Source organism: Lissotriton helveticus, chromosome 1_1 (genome assembly GCF_964261635.1).
Source record: "Lissotriton helveticus chromosome 1_1, aLisHel1.1, whole genome shotgun sequence".
Classification (NCBI taxonomy): domain Eukaryota; kingdom Metazoa; phylum Chordata; class Amphibia; order Caudata; family Salamandridae; genus Lissotriton; species Lissotriton helveticus.
In genome coordinates, this window is record NC_136057.1 from 986,227,939 (window position 1) to 986,252,156 (window position 24,218).

A 24,218-nucleotide genomic window follows, 5' to 3' on the forward strand; every position below is an offset into this window, starting at 1 on the left:
GCATAATACATGCTGCAGCCCCTGGTAGGCCTTGGATGCACCTATGCCCTGGGTACCTATGGTACACTATACAGGGGCTCCCAAAGGTGACCTAATACACAATCTGGTATGTACCTAAAGTAGATGGTATCAATTTAGAGAGAGAACAGCTGGGCTGTGGGTCTGATTAGCAGGCCCACAGACACACTAAAGTCGAAAAAACAGAAAATAACAGCACAAAGTGGGGGTGACCATAGGAAGCAGACCCAACTCTCCTACTTAACTCCCCCCCCCCAACGCAGGGACATTAAACTAACCATGACCAATTGAGTCTTCATGTTCTAAGTGGAAATATCTGGAGAGTCCATCTGCATTGTCATGGTCAGTCCCAGGTCTATGTTCCACTGTAAAGTCCATCCCCTGTAGGGAAATGGACCACCTAAGCAGTTTGGGATTTTCACCCTTCATCTGATTTAGCCACAAGAGGGACTTATGGTCTGTCTGTATCTTGAAGTGTGTGCCAAATAAGTATGGCCTCAGCTTCTTCAGTGCCCAAACCACAGCAAAGGCCTCCCTCTCAATAGCTGACCAACGTTTCTCTCTAGGGGTCAGCCTTCTGCTAATAAAAGCTCCTGGCTGATCTTGACCATCTTTATACAGTTGCGAAAGAACAGCACCTACCCCCAACTCAGAAGCATCAGTTTGAACAATAAATTGTTTGGACTTTGCAGAATAGGAGCAGTGCACATGGCCTGCCTTTTGACAGCTCACTGTCCACTGAACTTTCTTTGGCATTTTCTTGGAAGTTAAGTCATTAGGGGTGCCACTATGGAACCATATCCCTTGACGAATTTCCTGTAGTACCCAGTCAGGCCCAAGAAAGCTCTGACCTGTGTCTGGGTGGTGGGAGCAGTCCAGTCCTTTATGGTCTGGATCTTGCTCTCCAATGGTTGAACCTGACCTCCACCTACAAGGTGGCTCAGGTATACAACCTTGCTCTGCCCTATCTGGCACTTGGTAGCCTTGATAGTTAGGCCTGCCTTTTGCAGGGCCTCCAAAACATTCTTCAGGTGGATCAGGTGATCTTCCCAGGTGGAGCTAAAGACAGCAATATCATCTAGATAAGCTGCACAGTAGTCATCCAGACCTGAGAGGACTTGGTTCACCAACCTTTGGAATGTGGCAGGTGCATTTTTCAGACCAAAGGGCATTACCACAAACTGATAATGTCCTCCTGGGTTTGAAAATGCTGTTTTGGCTTTTGCATCATCAGCTAGTCTGATCTGCCAGTAGCCAGCTGTCAAGTCAAATGTACTCAAAAACTTGGCAGATGCCAATCTGTCAATGAGTTCATCTGCCCTTGGTATTGGGTAGGCATCTGTCCTAGTGACAGCATTGAGGCCTCTGTAATCCACGCAAAACCTCATCTCTCTCTCACCATCTTGGGTGTGAGGTTTAGGCACCAGGACTACTGGACTGGCCCAAGGGCTCTCTGAGGGCTCAATGACTCCCAACTCCAACATCTTTTGGACCTCTGTCCTGATACAGTCCCTGACATGATCAGGTTGCCTGTAAATCTTACTTTTAACAGGCAGACTGTGCCCAGTGTCCACTTCATGAGTGCACCAGGTAGTCTGACTTGGAGTCAGAGAAAACACATGTCTGTAGGACTGTAGAACTTGTCTGCAGTCCTGTTGCTGTTGGTCAGTGAGGCTGCCTGCCAAGGCTACACCATCAACTGAACCATCATCAGGGTTCTGAGAAAGCAGGTCTGGGAGAGGGTCACTCTCCTGCTCCCGTCCCTCATCAGTAGCCATGAGCAAACCTATATCTGTCCTGTCAACATATGGTTTCAATCTATTGACATGAAGCACCCTGTGGGGGCTCCTGGGAGTTCCAAGATCAACCAAATAGGTTACCTCTCCCTTTTGCTCAACAATAGTGTGGGGTCCAGACCATTTGTCTTGGAGAGCTGGCGGGGCCACTGGCTCCAACACCCACATTTTCTGTCCTGGCTAGTACACAATTAGTACATCACGAAGGGACCGATTTCGGTCCTGCAAAGCTGCACAGCCGCCTCTTGGCTTGAATCCAATGAATTAAATTTCTATTAATTCTTTTACTTGCACATGTATTCCTTTTTCCTTTCATTTTTATCCTTGTTTAATCTTCTATTCAATTCATTTTATCCAATATGTTGTCCCATTCAGATTCCACAAAATCTCAAAGGCATGGGATTGATTCCATGTCATGTTTTATTGTGTAAGCCCAATGCATTTCAGGAGAAACACTCCCTTCGTCAGGGGCATCTAGAGATACAAATCAATAAATACATTTAATCTCATTTATGTCGATAAATTCATTGCGATGTGGTTTTACATGACAGTTTTCAAAAAACAGAATGACTAGTCTCTACATCATTAGTTGTTAATCATGCATTTTAACATTCATCTCTCGATTCAGTGAACTCATAGTACACAATTAGCACAGCCTTTTGGTCATGTCAGGCTTTCTGTAATTACTGGCTAGCCTCAAGGTTTTTGGATGCCTTTTTCATATACTCAGCCATCCTGGAGCGGAGACCAAGTACATAATCCACAATGTCCTGTTTGGGAGGTTTGAGAGGTAACTCTCCTCCCTCCTTTACAAGACAAAGGGGTCCTCTTACAGGATGCCCAACAGAAGCTCAAAAGGGCTGTAGCCAACCCCCTTCTGTGGGACCTCTCTGTAAGCAAACAAAAAGGCAGGGCAGCAGGATGTCCAATCTTCGCCTAAGCTTTTCAGGTAAACCCTTGATCATGCCCTTTAAGGTCTTGTTGAATCTCTCCACCAGACCATTGCACTGTGGATGGTAGGGTGTGGTGAACTTGTAGTTCACTCCACACTCCTTCCACATAGCAGTCAAATATCCAGACATAAAGTTTGCACCTCTGTCTGAGACAACCTCCTTCAGAAAACACACTCGAGAAAACTCCCAGGAGGGCTCTTGCCACAACAGGTGCTGTTGTGGTCCTTAGGGGAATAGCTTCAGAGTATCTGGTGGCATGATCCCCTACCACCAGAATAAACCTGTGCCCAGAGGCTGTTTGCGGATACATTGGTCCAACAATGTCAATACCTACTCTTTCAAAGGGAACCCCCACCACAGGTAGTGGTATTAGGGGGCCTTTCTGGTACCACCTGATTTGCCACTGGCTTGGCAGGTGACACAGGAGCGACAAAACACCTTGGTGTCTTTTGACATGTGGGGCCAGTGAAAGTGAGGGACAAACCTGTCCCAAGTCTTGTTCTGGCCAAGATGTCCTGCAAGGGGAATATCATGGGCTAGTGTGAGAAGGAAGCCCCTGAATGCCAAAGGTATGACCAACCTCCTGGAAGCACAAGGCTTGGGGTCTCTAGCCTCTGAATACAGGAGCCCATCACCCCAATAGACTTTGTGGGTCCCACTAGCAATCCCAGCAGCCTCAGCAGCAGCTTGCTGTCTGAGGGGTTCAAGAGAAGGGCAGTCCAACTGCGCCTACCTCAGATCTGCCCTGGAGGGTCCCCCTGTCCCAAGAAAAAACTCAACCTAATCAGGCTCATGCTCTTCTAGGACAGTTTCCTCCTGGGTTTCACAATCAGCTTCCTGAGAAGGCTGATCCACTTCCTGAGGCAAGGGGAAAGGCACTGCCTTACCCTACTGCTTCTCCTCCTGGTAGGCAACTGGTCCACTATTTCAGGATCCAGGGCCTGTTCAGTGTTGCAATTTTTGACCTGTGACCTGGTCACAGCAAGGACATGTGCTGACATAGCTAACATCTCTGCATGAGTCCGATACTCCAATTCAGACCAGACTGAAGATTCTAGGTCATTGCCGAGCAAACATTCTACAGGGAGGTCTGAACCAACAACAACTCTTTTGAGGCCAGTTACCCCTCCACAGGAGAAATATACAATTGCCATACTATGGGTGGTAGTGACATTGCTTGCATTGGTCACTAGGTAGTTGTCACCTAGTATGATCTGTCCAGGGTCCACAAAGTTGTGTGTCATCGTTGTGACACTAGCACATGTGTCCCTGTAGGCCTGAGCCACTTTGTTATTAATTAAAGGAGTCTGTCTGTACTTGCCCAAGCTACTGGGGCTCACAGTAGAGGACATAGCCATGTCCACATCACAGACAAGAACAGCTTGATTTGATATTCTGACTAGGCCAGAATCCATCTCAGTTCCCAGGGTTAACCCTACTACACCCTTCTGTTGGGAACCACCACTATTAGCTGTACTAGGGGGAACAGTTGCCTTAGGGGCAATGGTGGCTGGAGCTGCCTCCTTCTTGGTGCATTCACTGGTCCAGTGAGTATTTACCTTACATACTTTGCACCATGGTTTCTTAGGACCTTCTTTCTTTTTTGCAGGTTGGGAACCCCCACCTTTAGAAGCTTTTTGGGGACCTTGAGAAGACTTCTGGTCTTTTGCTTTCTACCCCACCCTTTTGGTCTTGCTTCTTCTGATCACCACCTTGGTTCTGTACCTTCTGCTTCACCCTGGTTCTGACCCATTTGTCTGCATTCTTTCCCAATTCTTGGGGAGAGGTCAGATCAGAGTCAATCAGGTGCTGATGCAATAACTAGTTCTGACAGTTGTTAAGAATTTGTTCTCTCATGATCAAATTATACATTCCTGTATAGTCATTAAGCTTACTGGCCAGTAACCAGCCTTCCAGAGCCTTAGTAGCACAATCTACAAAGTCAGTCCAGTCCTGAGTCTGTGTCTTCTGGGTATCTCTGAACAGCAACCTGTATTGCTCAGTGGTTAAGCCTAGACCATCTATCAGAGCACTCTTCGGGACATTTTAGTTGTCAGCATTCTGTTCACTAACTGTCAGGAGCTAATCTCTACCTTTGTCTGCAAAGGAGAGCCACAGAATTGCTGCCCACTGACTCTGGGGTACCTGCTGTACTTTGCAGGCCCTCTCCAAAGCAGTTATCCACTTGTGGATTTCATCCCCACCCTAGTAGGGAGGGACCATTTTGTTCAGGTTTTTATGGTCATAAGACCTTTCCCTATCTCTAGGTACTATTCTGCCACCAGTGGGCTCTAGCCCACACAACTTTTTTCTCTCTTTCAAGAGCCAGAGTCTCTTTTGCAAGGGCAACTTCTTGCCTCTTGATCCTAAGTTTGACTTCCTTCATCCTAGCTTTGTGCTCTCTCCTCTGAGGGGAAGTCTTCCTCCTCAAAGCAGAGGCACTGGACCCTACTGAGGAATCAGAATGATCAGACCCACTGTAGTGTGATCTGTACCTTCTGTTTCCCGGGTTAGGCCTACTGGGGTGAGTGGAGGGTACCTCCCTTGGCCCTCTCCACCTCCAGATAGTCCTAGTTTGCCCAGGGAGCTTCATCAGCTGCATCCAGGTCACCATCTTCATCAGAGACCAATGGATCATCTCCAGTGGTATTTTCCTCTGCTGAAAGATGGCCCCCCTCTCCACTACCTTGGTTAGATGGGTCTGATGCATTCTCTACATCATGAGCCACTATGATATCTACCAGGTTGTTAAAGGTTGGACTCTGTCCTTGTCTCAACTTTCTAATTGCACACAGGCTTTTCAATTCATGAAAAGTGAATGAGTCATACTTAGAAGGTACCCTCTGGGTTTCTTCTTGAAGAGGTCCACTAGGGCCTGCTTCCAAGGACATTTTCTAGTGAGGTGTGGTGTGTGCACCTACCTACACTAAATGTTTTCCTACTAGAACCTCTCTAGGAGTTGTAGTCAGGGTGTGCTAGACCCTTCCCACCTACAACTGCTCAGTTCAGTAAAACGTATGTATTATAAGAACTTCATTTATATGTACCTACACGTACCTTAATGTGATCTTTCAAATTATATTTCAAGATTATATGGTAAAATAACAGCAAGCTCTTATCCCATCCGATGCACACCAATATGAGAAGTTAGCCTGGCATATGATGTCCACTATTCTAGTGGGCTTCTTGCACCAGTCTAATCAACCCTTATTGGAGAAGTGTGGCTCAATGGTTAGAGCGGCAGACCCTGATGCAGAGGTCTAACCTGGGACCAGGGTTCAATTCCCGCCTCGGCGGGTCTTGGGCTCAATTTCCTCGGACCTGATAATTCTCGCCTCGGTGCCTATTCCCACTCTGCAACTCTGGGCAATAGCTTGCTTAATCTCCAGAACGGCCCCCACAACGCTAGGATGCCTGGCTGCACCTTGGGGGTGCTCAGGAGTGGGCACTTCACAAGGAAAATCCAGGAAGGGTTCCACAGCGGTATTCGTACAAGCGCCGAGATACTCTAGCTGGGGTCGATTTGTGCGCTATAGAAGTACACTACATTTGCATTTACATTTACATTGATGGTGGTTGTAAAGTCAACCCTGTAGACAAGCTATCCTAGTGGTAGCATGGACCAGCAGTCTTAGTCTAAGACTTCAGAGAGCATGTGAAGCAAGCTGTTTTACCAATTATAATCCCTTGTATACCAAATGAAAGGACATCACACCAGGTATATAACAAATATATATGTATTTATTCTAAACACAGCCCCTCTGCACTCTTTATGAGGTAAGAGGTAAAAGTACATCACAAGTTACTCATTTAGCATACGATAAGTTGCACAAATACAGTTATGCCCGAGGGCCTCACAAACCATATACTAAAGAAGTGGTATAAGAACCACGTGAGAGTTAGACAGCAGGCCTAGGTCCTGCAGAATCACTGGGGCTACACTAAACAACCAAGGGTTAGGAAGTAGGAGGCCTACGGGAGACGCGTGCCATGCCTAAACACAGTCGCGAGATACCATTGACTTATAAGGGAAAACAAAGAAGTTACAAAGTTACTGTCTTAGGACACTTCCGGATGGACTATGATAAAACCCCTTTAGACTAGGACACTTCGAGAGTCAAGACCCACGGGAGCACCGGAGTACTCGTGTTACCTCACCCAGGGAAGCCGGGTGCATAGGTGCCTTTTGGTGTCGGGTTTCGTCGTCGTTTTCTATGGAGATCTGCAAAGAAGTGCTGCAGGCGACCAGAGGAAAAGTGTCCGGGTGGATCCAAGGGTGGATCGATGATGTGAAGATCCTGAAAGCAGAGGGGACAGAGTCTGGGTTACTAGCCAGTGACCAGGAAGGAACCAGGAAGGATCCAGTCGATGTCACGGGGTTGAAGGTGAAGAAGGTGAGTTTGTCTCTTCAGCCATGAGGTCCAGGAGGCATCGACGATGACCAGGTGCTGGATTCAAGCTGTCCCATGATGGATCTAGTTGACTGCTGTATTGGTATCCGGATTGGACCCAACAAGCCTTGGCAAACGCAACCCATGCAGGATGTCAAGATTGGCTCTGTTGCAAACCAGCAAGGTCTGTAGCACTTCTCCTTTGAAGGGAAGCTGTAACAATCCTGGAGCAACCAGGAAAGCAGTTTAAAAGAAAAGTCTTCAGGGGGCTCACTAGCCAACAGGCAAAGTTCCGGGAAGATGCGTCAAGCTGAAATGCAAGAGCGGACCCCATGCAGCACTCGTAGAGTGTGGAGGGCTGAGCTTTGGTGCAAATGGCACTCTGGTCTGGGGCTTCTCATATCAAAATGCACAACTGTGAGGGTACCTTGGTAGTTGATCTGTTAGCAAAATGCAGGCTTTCCAGGATGTCTGGTCCCACGTCTCTCATGTCTTCCACGGATCTCAGCTTTGCTGTGGATGTGGGTCAGAGTTGGAGAAGTCTGAGAGTCTAGTTCTTGTGTCGCTGAGTCTTCGGCTACTGGCGGGAGCATCAACAAAGCAGACCAGCAAGTTACTGGTGGTGCCTGTTTGCACAGGGTGGTCACTCCTTGACCACAAGGGAGATGTCTTCCGTCTTTTAGTCAGAATAGAATGTCAAAGGTCCAAGAGTTCTGTATCAAAGTTTCTTTCCAGGATAACCTAAAGTCCTGGGGACACAGCTGCTATACTTATACTAAGCTAAGGGGCTGGATTACCTGCCTAGGTCCCTCCTATGGGTGGACCTGAGAAGGGGGTGGCTACACCCCTTTCCCTTTGTCCAGTTTTGTGCCAGAGCTGGGGCTGGAGTGCCCCAGCAACTGGTTTTAACCGGGCTATGCATGGAGCACCTTGTGTGCTCCAGGCAGTGTCTAGATGCATTCACTGAATGCAGCCCTCCCTGCCCCAATACACAAAACCCCTGTCTGGGGAGGTGCTGGCACCTCCCTGAACAGGAAACCTATTGCCAGGCCACCCTTGCTCGAGTTTCCCCCAGCAACAGGAGGTCAGACTCGTGTCTGTGGCAGCAGCATCCATTTTGTGATGCTGAGGCTCTGTTTTACTTTAACCGGGTAAAGCAGTAATATGCATGTCTTTTCCCTCTAGAAGGGTGGAATGCGACCCCCGCCGCCTGAATTGGCGGGGTGGTAGTTTTCCAAAGTGTTTGACACCTTACACGACATGATTTGATAAAGCCAAACCAAAGTTAGCATTAACCGAATTATAATGCATTTAAGAGTATATGGTATGGCTATATCATAGAACAGCTATAAAGAGATGGTTCCTAAAGCTGCAGAGGGGCTCAGCTCATGCTAGGGCACCCTCTCACATAAAACCAAGCACTCTGCCTCCAGGATTGTCGAGGCCTACCATAGGAATGACTTATCAGTGCATATGTGTCTATATATAAGGTAGATATAAGTATACTATATCTAAGTAAGGGGTTATTACACCACCTTAACCAAGCTGAGTGATCAGCCTGTGGTGTTAGTTTGGAGGGCCAGCCAGGGGTGGCATAATACATGCTGCAGCCCCTGGTAGGCCTTGGATGGACCTATGCCCTGGGTACCTATGGTACACTATACAGGGGCTCACAAAGGTGACGCAATGGTATGTACCTAAAGTACATGGTATCAATTTAGAGTGAGAACAGCTGATCTGTGGGTCTGATTAGCAGGCCCACAGCCACACTAAAGTCCAAAAACCAGAAAATCACAGCAAAAAGTGGGGGTGACCATAGGAAGCAGACCCTACTCTCCTACACATGTACATTTGTTTTCTGGGTATAATGGATGAGCCAGTTCATGATTGTTCCCCAGTAATTGACAAGTCCCCCTTTACCGGAGTGACCTTGCGCAGGAGGCCCGTGTGCCCAGCAGAGTCTTTTTGCGGGCACCCTCTACACCCTTTCAACCTAACTCCCAGGGGCTGATGTTATGCATGTTATACCACGTTGGCTCCCAATGCGCCTGCACAGAGGTTGGCCCAAGCAGCCTACTGGAAGCGGAAACTACCTACCCCCTGGCTGATGTTTATGCATGTTAAGTCATGTTGGCGCCCAATTCGCATGTGCAGCAGTTGGCCTAAGCTGCCACTGGAAGCAGATCTCCACACCCCCTGCACCCTTCAGCTGTGCACGCCCACCTGAAGTGTGATGAGAAACCACTGTTCCCTCCTAGGCATCCCCTTTAACCAACGGGGTGCCTAATAAAACATGTAAAATTAGACCTATCAATCATGACCTTACCGCAGACCAATGATACCCAGACATAAAATACGACAATTGTTAATTGACTTACCTGCAAAAGAAAACATAATCCCACAGACATTTTTTGTTCACTAATATGCAACTATTGAAAGACCTACAAAGAATTTTTGAGCAACTTAACTATGAAGTATCTGCCTAACAAAATAATTCAGAACAAACTCGCTACTTTTAGGGGATGGTGGGTGGGGAAAGAAAAACCGAGGCTACAGCAGCCAGCCGTGTTTGCTGGCAAGGTGCTGTGAGGGCAGCGCGGCAAAGAAAAGACTCCTTTGCCGCTCCATTGCTCTTCTTAAAGAGTGCTCCCTCATCGGATAAAACAGGTCCCGGCTAGTTCCGGGACCCGCTTCCTTGCGTTGTCCTGGAAGCGCAAACAACTGCTTCCGGGGCACCCCCCCTCTTCTAACCTATGGGGTCCAAAAAAGGCGGGAGAGAGAGACACCTGCACGTCATCAGCTCTGGCCCGCCCCCTCCCCTCCCCTCCGGAAAATCCTACTGGGGACCGGCACCACCGCCATATCGGCGGCGTGACCGAATTTCTTGTTCCGCCTTGGTTGTATGGCCTGGTATTGCAGAGTCCGCTCCCAGGTATTGGTCAGTTATCCCCACATATGATCCCTTTCCCTCCCGAGGCATCGATAGTAAAACATACAACACAATTCAATTCGTTTTTGGATTAGGGGTTGAAAACCCCGGCCGTATTTTATTAAAAATAATTAAACATAATACAAAATTCAAATCATTTAAAAAACTTTTTACGCAAAAAACATCAACATATCCACTCACGTTTGTCTTACAGTTTTTGACATGATTTATGGCTATCCTTAAAATGAATCTGATACATAACCATACCTAACTTAAACTAGAACATGTACATTTGTTTTCTACGTATCCTGGATGAGCCTACGTGCAAGGTCATGATTGTTCCCCAGTAATTGACATGTCCCCCTTTACTGGAGTGACCTTACGCAGGAGGCCTGTGTTCCCACCAGACTCTTTTAGTGGGCACCCTCTACACCCATCCAACCTAACTCCCAGGGACTGATGTTATGCATGTTAGGTGCCACTGTGGATTCAAGCAACAAATGACCAAATCTCTGGAATTGATCCAACCTCAAACCATTTTTGACCAAGGATTGATACTAAATCATTGCTGACCGGGTGTACCATAGTACTCCCTAGGGGCAGAACCCCCAGGGTCAGAGTCTGCCCAATGCAGTCCTCAACTGGGACAATGCAGCCCCCCCCTTGAACCCCAACATGTCAGCCGGCAGACTGCTTTTACTGCCCGGTTGTGTATCCACCTGTGGAATAGACAACCCTCAGCAATGTCTCATGTGTGAGCACCCATATGCCATATATACCAGCACCTCTGTAACCCCTTCCACATCCGCCGAAGCTGATGAGTTTACCAGTTGCTGATTCAACTCCTCACACCTTTCACATGCATCAATCTGAGAATACAAAAGAGAGAACAGGAGTTAAAAGCAGGCTCTTACAACAAGCATAATCTCACCTTGCACCTGTAGAAATAGGGTACCACCTGGCCAGACTATGCATCCGTTGGCATATTGGTGGCTGCCCCAAACCAGAAAGAATGGGTAGGATCTACCATTTCAAATGCCCCTAGTACCATTGACAATAGGACAATGTCGATTCAGTGTCTAGCGTCCCCTTGGGGCCTTGTAACTGCTGCTACCCCCTCAGAGCTCTTTGCCCTGTGCAAGTGTGTTCGCAATTCATCACTGAAATAACATCACCTAAAAGATCTCCAGTTCTTCTTGTTACCAATCAATGCTCACAGGTGTGTTAGTCTAACAGGCTGACAGCTCCTATTTTGTACAACTTATTAAAATGAAGTCTTATGCACAGAAAATTGCCGTGGCCTATACCTCTAAGTTGGCCTTCAACACTAACTGAAAAAAAACTGGTGGGTCTAACTGAAGGCGCTATGCACCATTCCACCGAGGTGCACACCATGTGCATTATGTTGCTGCCTTTTTGGTTATGTTCGCGCTATAGGGATACCATAAATGCATATACCCACAGATCTCGGAGAGAAATTCAGAACCCAGCAACATTCCCTGTATGTACACAGAAGTCCTTCTTGTATTACCCTATCCCAACAGTGTACTACCAGTGATATGTTTTGCCTAAATCTCCCAAACTTTCTGGCTCATATTTGTTAGAGTACTAGTCTATGCGCCAAAATAGTTCATGCAGGCCATGTGCTGTCAACTTCCTCTAAGTGGTCGATTCCAGTGAAGCAACATGGGGGCATATTACCAAGGGCATTATCGCCGCTGCGGCGATAATTGTATCGCCCTATTACCTAGCTGTCGCTAACACCAGTTAGCGACAGCTAGTTGGAGATAGCGGGCATTTAGGTGCCCACTTTGCATGTCAGCAATAATTATCGCTAATGACATGCAAAGTGGGCGTGCCAAGATGTTAGCGACTGGAAACAGTCGCTAACATCTCTATCTCCTATTACCAACTTTTGGAAGTAATCGCGCTAAGCGCGATTATCTCCAAAAGCTAACGCCTGCCCAGAGCTGTTCTTAGCCATGTTATCCAATGGTAGGTGGATAACATGGCTAAGAGCATTTGCTCGGTAATGCATGAATATCGCTGACTTTACAGCGATATTCATGCATTTCGGCCGATTTTTATCGCTTAGGAGATAAACCTTGATAATAGCAAGGCTCCTAAGCGATAAAAATCGGCAGAGCTCGGCGATATTAATATTGCCGCTAAACCAACATAGCGATAATCATTGCAAGTTGTTGGTAAAATGCCCCATGATTCCCACGACATTGAAGCCCACCTGCTTCTTACAACAGTCTGATTGTGTCTGAAAAACTCTCTATGGAAGAGTAATGAATAAATATATTTCTCAATACACTCAACAACTTAGTGTGAGCAAGGCTTTGATCAATGGTGCACCATACACCCAGAGGGGTTATGCTAATGAGACGGCTAAACTGATCATGGATACCGCAGGGCAAGACAATTGATATACATTGGGGAAAGGGTGTAGTACAGGTGAAGAGGGGTATCAGCATCCCTCACTATCGCACAGTGAGGGATGTCGTGGAATGAAGTGAAATCTGGCAGAGGATTCCACAGCCAGTCTCCAAGCCACCCAACCTAATATTTATTTGCACCCATCATGCAGCTTGATTCGTTTAGCTCTAGCCCATCAACCCTATTATGCCACCCCCTTTGTGGCAATAGTACTCCTACAATGGCGTTGCTAGATACGTATATGTCTTCCTGCGGCACAGATCTGAGATTGGTAAGAAATGTTTCAAAACCACAGTTAGAACCCTGCATCAATTATTTCTACAAACATGCTTATGGAGCTTCGCCCATTGACGGTTGAAATTATTTTGATTTTTAAAAGAAGTTGCCTAATAAGCTGAGCATTTACTTGGTGGACCCATCGCCATTCATTTACCAGAAATCCATAATTAACTCTCTTTTCGTTTCTGCCTGGCATTTCGTACAGATTCCTCACAGCAGGCCCTACCGGCAGACACCACCTGCTGAACTACTATGTAAATGAATTATCCAGCAAAACACTAAAGAATGGACATACCCCTCATCTCGAGGAGAGTTTCAAAAAAGTTTAAAGAATTCTAAGCGAAGGCTATTCTACAAGCATACCTGTCCTTCGCCTCGTTGACGTGCAGTTTCCATGGGTAGACAAATGGCGTCACATAATAAAGGCATAGATGCATCAAGGTAAAATCCGCTCGCAAAGGGGCAGATTCTCAGAATCTGCCCCTTTGCGACCGGTATTTTCATCGCAAATTAAGAAATCGCAAAATTGCGATTACTTGCATTTAAGGAATCTCAAATTGAGATTCCTTAAATGCAATGCATTAAAGTTTAAAAAAATAGTGATTTCACTAATAGTGAAATTCATGGTAATTTGCAAAAACTTTGAGAAATGCACTAAAGTGCATTTTTCAAAGTTTCATGTTGCCTTAAGGGCATGTGTGTGCACAACATATGTGCACAGATCAATTTCAGGGGTGCAACAGGGTGTCCTTTGGAGACCCCTGCACCCTTGAAATCGCATTCTCAATTTGCGATTCGCTAATTGCGATTCGCAAATTGAGAATGTCTTCCCATTCATTCCTATGGGCCTCTAGGCCCATAGGAATGAATGGGGAGGTATTCCTTAATTGTGACTCGCAATTTGCGAGTCGCAATTAAGGAATTTTAAGAAATAGCAATTTTTTTAGTGATTTCTTCATGCATTGCATTTTGCTATTCTTTAATAGCGAATCGTTATTTTTCGCTATTAAGGAATAGCAAAATAGGTTCTTGATGCATCTGAGGGATAGTTCTTTTCACTAAAGAGCAACGCATATCTAAGGTTTGTAAAGGCATTTTTCCGGCATCCTTATAAATACAGACAGTGGGTAACGGGTTGCCCCGACAGAGGATGTTTCGAAAACTGCACTGTCGTTCTACCACATGGACGCTAATTTGAAGGCCAATTTCTGCTACCAGTCTCTGCGTGCGAAACCCTGATGCGAAAACCAGTGCTGATCCCACAGTAAGAAATGTAGCTGGCATTTAATTAAATAGTTCATGGTGTGTCGGAAGAATGACGGAGATGTACTGTAACAAATGGCTCACAGAGATGTACTGTAACAAATGCCTCACATTGGCAGAGAAGATGAATTTTAGATTGTGATTTGTGTCATGCATGAGACACATATTCCATTACCTGAACAATTCGACACCGAATGGGGTCACTTATTTATTATGTATAAGGGTAGAAGACCTAATCAACTTCCAAACCATGCACCTAGTTTGATTCTATATTTTCATTAAATCACCTGAATGCATATTTGTTTTGTTATTACTGTATGCGGTACAGGATTACCAGCTCAAATAACCATGTGTCTGCGAGTTATGGGTAGCTGATCTCCATGCCGCTTGCCTGTAAACAGGGCTCGGTACTAGTAAACTTTCACTCCTTGAACTATGGGTCGCTCCTTCATAACCCTTTTGGGGCCTCCGAAGAACTCGCTTTGAGCCTTATCTCATCCCAGGAGCAACTCTGGGGCATATTATCAACAACTAGCGATATTTATGGGTAAATAAGCTTAGCGACAATTTTTTTATCGCCACTCATCGCCGGATTTTATCGCAGAGATAACGTGCTATTTGCAACGTTTATCTCCAAAGCAATAAAATATCCGGCGATAGCGGCGAAATGCGTGAATAGCGCTGGAAATTCAGCGATATTCAGGCATTATCGCTAATAGGGACTTAATCTGAATTTCCACCTCCCATTGGATATACAGGCTAAGAAGTGGTCTGAGCAAGCGTTAGGATTTGGCGATATTCGCGCTTAGCGTGAATATTTTAATCGCTAAGCCTGCGTTGATAATAGGCGATAGCGATGTTAGCGACTGCTTTCAGTCGCTAACAGGTTGAGTACGCCCACTTTGCATGTCATTAGCGATAAATATCACTGACATGCAAAGCGGGCCCCAAACCGCTCGCTATCACCTAAAAGCTGTCGCTAACTGATGTTAGCGACAGCTTGCTAATAGGGCGATGAAATTATCGCCGCTTTGCAGGCGAAAATGGCCGCAAAAACGGCGATAATTTCATTTCGCCTGCCTTGGTAATATGCCCCTTTTTTCCCCCATTGTGCCCATTTTGCACTGAGTACTGAGAGGAAGGGGTCCCAGTGTATATAGGGAGCAATTAAATACAATTCAAGTGAGTTAATCAAAAACAATTATTTTGATCCGCAAAGTTTTATTCACAGTGGGATCCAGTATATTGAATATACATAGCATAAAATACAATCAACTGTATTGAAAGTCATACAGTGCCCCGAGGAGGGAAGGGGGAAGTGATAGTGAATAGGTAAGGGAAGTGATGGGATTGTGTGACAGTAAAATCAATCCTTCAAAAACTTGTTCATGCTATAATTAGTATAGCAACAACTGCCATTAAACATGGCGACATTATTTGAAAAGTGGCATACAACACAAGGTACAGTGTATATACAGAATATTGGCGTGAGGTTGCCGCAATTGAAAAAACAGTCGACGTTTCGACCCTCAGAAGTTGCAGGACAGTTTAACCTTGCTGTGGGGTCTTCATCAGGACCAGGGGGTGGGGCAGGGGACCTAATAGAAGTATAATAAATTAAAGTTAGAGGGTTGCTACTCCGGCCTCGAATTATCACATAGGTAGAGACGGACAAAGTCCATGATAGAATCTTTTGTTAATTATAAAGAAATGGAATCTACTATGTTCCGGAAGGTCCAGAACATAGAACAGGGTAAAACCTTATTAATTGCGGAAATTAGGGCGCCTGAGTAGGAAAACCAGCATGGTACAAGACGGCCCACCACTCGCAAAAGGCATTCAATAAAAGGAACTGCTACTACAAAATAAAGATGGAATCTAGGATTGAGGGCTAACAATTAGCGCGAGTCCAGAGGCTGAAAAAATAAATAAAAAAAATAAATAAAAAACATAAAAAACATACCACAGGGTCAAAAGTCCGCCGTGTGGTCTTGAGTGAGGAATGGAAGACAGTGGAGCTGCATCTGTAATGATGAGCGTACATTAATTACATATCTGTATTGAAAGGGGGGCAGACATTGGCGAAGATTACAACAATGTCCGGTTGGAGACAGTGAAATCGTGCTTACCGATGGTGGCGTCCTGTTTGGTATCAGGATTCGGTAAGTTCAGACATCGTGGGGAATGAATCCGTGATTGGTCTACTAGGGCAAGAACAGAGGGACCGTCAAGAAAACAGACCACTGTAGAATGATTTAAGGCGGGAGGCGGACAAGGAGCGAAGCCATACTCACTCGGTAGGAATGAATCTGAGAGCTCCGTACGAGGGCAGCCGATCAATTAATTAATTAATTAATTATGTGCTTATATAGCGCTGGAATCACTCCCGAAGGGGTACCTCCGCGCTTCGACCGCTGCGAAACCCTTCCTGGCTTCCCTGAGAGATGGTCCCTTAATGGGTATCTCCAGGGTGAGACCAGGCATCCCCGGCGGTCTGGTGGGGCCGTTAGTGAAGATGAGGCAAGCTAGTGCCCAGAGTTGCCGAGTGTGATCGCTGATCAGAGTGGGCACCGAGGCGAGAGAATTATCGAGTCCGCTGACCCTGGTCCAGAAACCTGCCGCGTCGGGAATCGAACCCTGGTCCCGGGCTGTCCTCTGCTCTCGGGTCTGCCGCCTCTAACCAGTGAGCCACACTACTCCACTGCCGCGTTTCCTGGTTTGGGGAAGGAGTCATGGTAACAGGTCACGTGGTGACAGTAGACATCATGAAATTGGAAGAAAGACTATCAATGCCGTCTGCCATGGTTAATAAAACTAAAGGGTGCTGTTGTTGAATAAGGAGTTTTGAATATCGTTTATCCATTATATTTCTTCAAGCAACAATAAATAAATGCGAATGCGATGTTAAGATAAAATAGACATAGAAAACCACTATAGTCTTAAAACGACATGTTGGTGAATTCTGGGCGTACCTCTCAAACATGAGGGTAAAGGCCCGACAATTAGTGAGTCAACAATTACAATCATATATGGTTTGAGACACAGCATTTGGACAGTGGTGTGCCTTTCAAACATAAGGGTAAAGCCACATTTTGAATGTCAGAAGCAATTAAATGGAGAAAGAAGGGTAGGATACTAATAAATTCAATGATGAAAAATTTGAAACTAATATAGGCAAACAGACCCATCATGGTAGTGTAGCCAATTGGGAAAATGAGCTGTCCAGTTCATTGAGACCAGTTTCAATTGAATTAAAAAAGTAAATCCATTTCAGTTCTCGGGTGTTTAGAATGTCCGAGATGTTACCACCTCGTGGTCCCATCGTTGCTTTTTCAATGACCAACCATTGTAAACTTTCAAGGGAATGGGAATTCAGCTTGAAATGTTCTACCAAAGGTGCGCCTTGAACATCACATCGAATTCGGCTCATGTGTTGTAGTATCCGAGCTTTTATTTTTTGCTGAGTTTGGCCAATGTAGATTTTGTGACATGGGCATACGATGGCGTAAATGATGTTATTGGAATTACAATTGCTGAAGGATTTGAGTTTGACAGTGAGATGGAGGTGTACAAACTCCTTAGTCTGAATAGTGGAATCGCAAGCCTTGCATTGGCCACATTTGAAATGACCAATGACTGGTGGTAAGTTCCACAAGGTGTTGATCGTAGGTTGACTGTCAGGGGATAGGAAAGAGCAGACAACATAATCCTTAATGCTCTTGGCTTTCTTAAATGCATGAAGTGGTGTCTCAGGTTGTTTGATATCATCCGATACCAAATGCCACTGCTTGTTGATGATTCCTTTGATGCTGTTACTTTTGGTATTGAAAGTGGTGACACAGACAATACGACTCTCTTCATGGTTGGTTCTATCTTTGGGTATTAATAGTTCTTCACGGGGATAGAACCAAGCACGTTTGCGGGCTTTTTTGATCAAACGTCTTGGGTAACCACGATTTAGCAAGCGGTTTGAAAGATCCTGTGATTCAGAAAAATAGTCATCTTTATTTGAACAATTTCTCCGTATCCTCAGAAATTGCCCAAAAGGCAGGTTATCCCGAAGAGCGCGAGGATGATGACTATTATAAGCCAATAGGGAATTTCTCTCAGATGCTTTTCGATATAGTTTGGTGCAGAGTCTGCCAGAGTGGTGATAAATAGTGACATCCAAAAAGTCAATAGTGTTGCTGTCCGATTGGATTGTAAACTTGACATATTGGGATTGTTGGTTGAGCCAAGTAAAGAAACTGTTCAATTGGTCATGACTGCCGTTCCAAATCATTAAAATGTCATCGATGTACCTCATCCATAGGCCCACTTGGTCTCTGAATGGGTTCGATTGACTGAGAATAGTATCTTCTTCAAATGCTGCCATGTACAGAATGGCTACATCGGGAGCAAAGGGAGCACCCATGGCTACACCAGAAGTTTGAAGATAAAAGTTGTTGTCAAACAGAAAGAAATTGCGGGTCATTGCGATTTTGAGCAAGGCTACAATGAACTCTGAGGGTACTTGAACAGGTGCAGGACGTTTCTGAAGACATCTGGCTATCACTGTAAGAGCTTCCTGTTGGGGAATGCAAGTATAGAGGGAGACTACATCGCAAGTAGCTAATCTTTGGTCTGACGGATCAAAGGGGAAACTCTCAGTTATGTTGATGGTATGCCTCGTGTCTCGAAGGTATGATGGGGTAGCCTCAGCAAGTGGTTTAATAAAAAAGTCAATGTACTTTCCCAAAGGTTCCAATATGGAACCACAGCCAGAAACAATTGGGCGACCCGGAGGATTGTCCATGCTTTTGTGGAGTTTGGGCAAAGTGTATAGTGTTGCCAGACGATGATGTTTGTTATTCAAAAAGTGAAATTCATTCTCAGACAGGAAGCCTAAACTCAGACCTTCCTGGGTTACTTCTAAGATCTCTGTAGCGATGGATCTGGTGGGGTCAGACCTCAATAGTTGGTAGCAATTATCATCCTGTAGTTGATGTAGAATCTCAGATTTATAGGCAGATAGATCCTGTATAACTATGGCACCGCCTTTGTCTGCAGGATTGATCACGACTTGATGGGCCAGGACCCTAGAGTCAACTACCCCTGCCCATGCAGAAGACCCGGCTATCGCCGATAGTAAATTCAGAGAGTGGATTACTACCTCCCTGGATTCCGTACTCCCATTTAGAACCCGGGAGGACAAAAACGGGAAACCAGGTTCCGCCCCGTGGTATACCCCGGAACTTCGATTACTACGTAAAAAATGCAAGAAAGCCGAACGGCTATGGAGGAAAGACTGGCAGCATGCCAGCAAGGAAGCCTACCAGAACTCAGTTAGATTATACAAAGCCTCCATTAAGCGCTCTAAAGCCTCCCATTACGACACTCGGATAAGAGAATCTACCAACTTAGCTAGGGAATCCTTCCTAATCGTAAAAGAGCTACTGAAAGTACCAACCACTCCTTCCTCCAACGCCCCCCCTGTTGACCGAAGCAACGAATTAGCCACCTATTTTAATGACAAAATTGCCCGAATCTTAACATCCCTTCCACCCCCCTGTTCCTCTAGTCACACGGACAATGAATCACCCTCCAGCCAAGCAGGAAGCAGCCTGCACCCCCAACTAGCTACATTTAGAGCAGTAACCTGCAACGAGGTAGATGCAACCTTGGCCAAAATGAAAAGCGGATCACCTCTGGATCCCGCACCAATTAGACTCCTCAAAACCGTAGCCCCTGTCATAGTTCCCACAATCACAGAGCTTATTAACAGCTCGCTTGCCCAAGGATCTGTCCCCGATAGCTGGAAGAGCGCAGTCGTGAAAGCACTCCTTAAAAAACCCCAGCTAGACCCAGCAGACATGGCAAACTACCGGCCAATCTCACTCCTCCCTGGCATCAGCAAGGTAGCCGAGAAATTGGTCAACGGACAATTGTCTCAGTTTCTCGAGGCAAATAACATCTTACGGCAATCCCAAACTGGGTTTCGCCCGGGTCATGGCACTGATACCGCCCTTCTGGCCGTTATCGAGGAGGCAAGGCGCATTTTGGATTCAGGAGGGTCAGTGGCAGTGATCCTCCTGGACCTTAGTGCAGCCTTCGACACAGTCAACCATCGTGTCCTCCTCCAACGGCTGGCGGCAGCAGGGCTCACCGGGATGGCGCTCAGGTGGATAGAGTCCTTCCTTGCCGGGCGCACGTTCCAGGTATGGGACAGCAATCACCACTCGTCCACCCTCCCCCTCACTAGCGGGGTCCCCCAGGGATCATCTCTGAGCCCTACGCTTTTTAATGCTTATATGGCCCCCCTTGAAGACGTGGTGACACCCTTCGGCATCAAAATAGTGAGTTACGCGGATGACACACAGCTGGTCGTCTCCCTATCCCAACTAGACGACCACCCAGACAATTTGGCAAATTGCCTTACGAAAATCTATGGCTGGATGTGTGAATCATCACTCAAATTAAACGGGTCGAAGACCGAAGTGATGCTCATGGGAAAGCAATGGGTGACCATCCCCCCATCAGCCTGGCCAGACGTGTTCGGGGAAATTCCCACCCCGAAAAAAGAAATTAAGACCCTAGGAGTCTGGCTAGAACCCGAGCTCTCAATGAAAACACAAGCGGCCAAAACTGCAGGAACCTGTTTTGGGCTTATGCGCACCACCCGCAAGATTCTTCCCCTACTCCCGCCCACCTCCAGAAAACTCCTAGTCCAAGGGCTAATACTGTCACGGTTGGACTACAGTAACATGGTTTACCTGGGTGCCCCAGAGGCCACCTTGGCTAAATTACAACGAACACAGAACGCTGCAGCCCGACTACTCATGAACCTTCCCTCCAGAGTGTCAGCTAAACCTGCCATCAAAGCCCTGCACTGGCTCCCGGTGCGTCAAAGGGTGGAATTCAAAGCCATGTGCACGGCTTACAAACTGATTAATGGAGCTGGCCCTCCGATTCTCAGCGACCTGGTAACTCCTTATATAGCTCCCAGATCCCTGCGGTCCGAGAATGAACATCTAGCCAACATCCCCAAATTTAAAAATACACGCACTGGAGGCCGACGCTTCTCTGTGAAAGCCCCCACCGGATGGAACTCACTCCCCCGTACCCTCAGACTGGAACCCAGCTATCTTATTTTTAGAAAAAAATTGAAAACACTTCTATTTCCGAAATAACGTCCCCCCCTTTTCTTTTTTCTCCTCCACCTCATCTGGATATCAAAATCATTACAGCGCGGGGATGCCTTCGGGTCACCAGGCGCTCTACAAGTCGTTAAAATAAATAAATAAATAAATAAATGGTTATTGGCCAATGACTGTAGAGCTGTCTTTAGGGGTTTGCTGGTGTTGTATCGAACAAAGGTTTTGTCTTGAAGAACCCGTTGCACATCACGCCAGACAACAGCTTCATAAGCTAGAATCTGATTCGACATACTCTTGGCATATGGAACAAAAGTTGAAGGAGGTCGCAAGCCGGTGACAGATGACTTGAGCTGTGTTTCCGTGTTGCGGAAGAAGTACTTAAGTCGAATCTTTCGGAAAAATTTGTAAAGTTCTGTTCTTATCACAAAATTGTCTGGATTGTACGTAGGGACGTACGATAGTCCTTTGCTAAGTACTTGGAGTTCAGCATCAGTAAGTGGTTGGTTGGAAATGTTAACTACAGGATTAAGGGTTTCAACCGGTTCCATTGGTTCTACCAACGGTAAGTCTTGTTGCGAGTCACTCTCTCGCCGTGTTGTTCGGGTTGAAACCGAACTTGTTTCGAAGATTGGCCTCGTCCTCCATCCCAGTTGGTTTGATTCTGCTGGGAGCCACGTTGGTTCTGGCCGCGGGGCCATGAGTTGCCTCTTCCTCGTGGAGGTCGCCAAGATCCCCGACCTTGTCCTAAAAAAGGAGAGAATTGCTGGGGTGGGTAGTTGTAATCACAATATTGGTATTGGTAACTAGGACCTGCTGAGTCTGGTTCTCCTTCGGAGCTGTAGGACGAGTCAGAGAAGGTTGGATAATTCCGTCTCCCTCGGTAGGTTCCACGGCCTCTATTGGTGAATCGACCCTGTGTGTCTTGTCGGTAGTAGTCGTCCTGTAGGTATGGATTCATCTTTTTTTTGTCGTATAGGCGAATATCACGGGCCAATTTTTCAAGTTTGCGGTTTTGTGTGGTTAGGTCAAAATCATGGAGTGTGGCTTGTAAGTTGGTTAGGGTATCCTTGGCGCTTGCAAAGTTGGTATCAGCGGTTATTTCAGCTTTCAATGCAGTGATTTCAGCAGTGAGTTGTTGCACTTGATCCGCAGCCGTTTCAACGCCCAACACCATCCAGTGGCGAGAACAATTGTTTGAGATGTGACTAAATCCTTCTCTAAATTTCGGGACTTCAATAAAGATAGCCGGTTCAATTTTAATTTGTAGTCCAACCGGAATTATGTTCTCTTTGAGATACCTAGTGAGCAAGTGGCCATGCCACCGTGTCCGTACCAGTTTCTTCTCCAGGCGCTCGAGACGAGAGATTTTATCCTTTAATGAGAAATCAATTGATGGAATATCAGATTGGAAAAAGATGTTATCAGGATTTTCGAGCAATTTGTCAATATAGTCCTCAGAGTAGGACAAAAGTTCTCTTTCTACCATATTGTGATGTTAGAAATTATTTTAAAGAAAAGGAGGGAAAAGAACCTCGCAGACAGGCGTCTGCTCGAAGTAGTTTATAGAAGGGGGGTTTTACCCAGACATAGTCACTGGGACCTGGGTTCAATAGGTACTGAGAGGAAGGGGTCCCAGTGTATATAGGGAGCAATTAAATACAATTCAAGTGAGTTAATCAAAAACAATTATTTTGATCCGCAAAGTTTTATTCACAGTGGGATCCAGTATATTGAATATACATAGCATAAAATACAATCAACTGTATTGAAAGTCATACAGTGCCCCGAGGAGGGAAGGGGGAAGTGATAGTGAATAGGTAAGGGAAGTGATGGGATTGTGTGACAGTAAAATCAATCCTTCAAAAACTTGTTCATGCTATAATTAGTATAGCAACAACTGCCATTAAACATGGCGACATTATTTGAAAAGTGGCATACAACACAAGGTACAGTGTATATACAGAATATTGGCGTGAGGTTGCCGCAATTGAAAAAACAGTCGACGTTTCGACCCTCAGAAGTTGCAGGACAGTTTAACCTTGCACTGAGTCACCAGTACCATCCCAGAGCAAACAAAACATGCTGCTGTGCATTGTGGGTAAAACAATTTCTTGCAAGGCCCCAAAAACTCGCTGGAATGCATCCTGAAGCAATACTGACATGTACATTACGATTTCCTGGCCACTTCTCTGACAATTTGCTCTGGTGGATATATACCTATCCCCAAATCTTCAAATTGCAGCCTACATTTACACGATTCACCTAGGACTAACATGCGTAACCTTCACAAATACACCACACTAAAGCGTCACATTACATGCGCTTTACTTTTGTGTATCAAGCGCGCCTAGGTTTCACACTTAAACATTTTGTAAAATTTCACTAGGTTTCACACTTAAAAAACATTTTGTTAAATTGCACTAACGAGTGCAACGATAGGCCAATAAAATAATTCTCCTTCTGGAGGGTTGCTGTACATTTTTATCTTCTTCGTCTCATATTAGTTGTTTAGCCCGACATTGACTATGCGTTTGTTATTTGTTCCTTACAAACGCATTTATTTGGCAATAGCCCCTTTAAATCACATATATATACCCGGTTTCCCACAGTTCTCTCTGCAGACACCGAACTGCTTTCCCCGGTTGAAGGGGTTCCGCCGGACCCTGAGCTTCTACCGGACAGATGGTCTGGAGGTACCCGCAGTGCAGAGAGTAGGAATTTACTCTACCCTCCCCCCCCCAGTGGTACGAGCACAGCGCCTAGTGCATGTTTGTGTCCGAGATCTAATATATTGCCTTTGAATCGGAGCTCAGCGCTGTTGAAGGCCCAGATGAACATGACAGGCAAAAAGAGGATTGTACCACCCCGCCCCCAATTTCTGTGTATGGCGTAAACGATTGGAGCGCGAACAATAGGCAAAAGGGGGGGGTTCAACTTTTTTCTGAGGACCACCCAGCCCGTCCTACAAACCAATTGGACGACTGTATGCAAGTAATCCCCGGCCGCGAAAG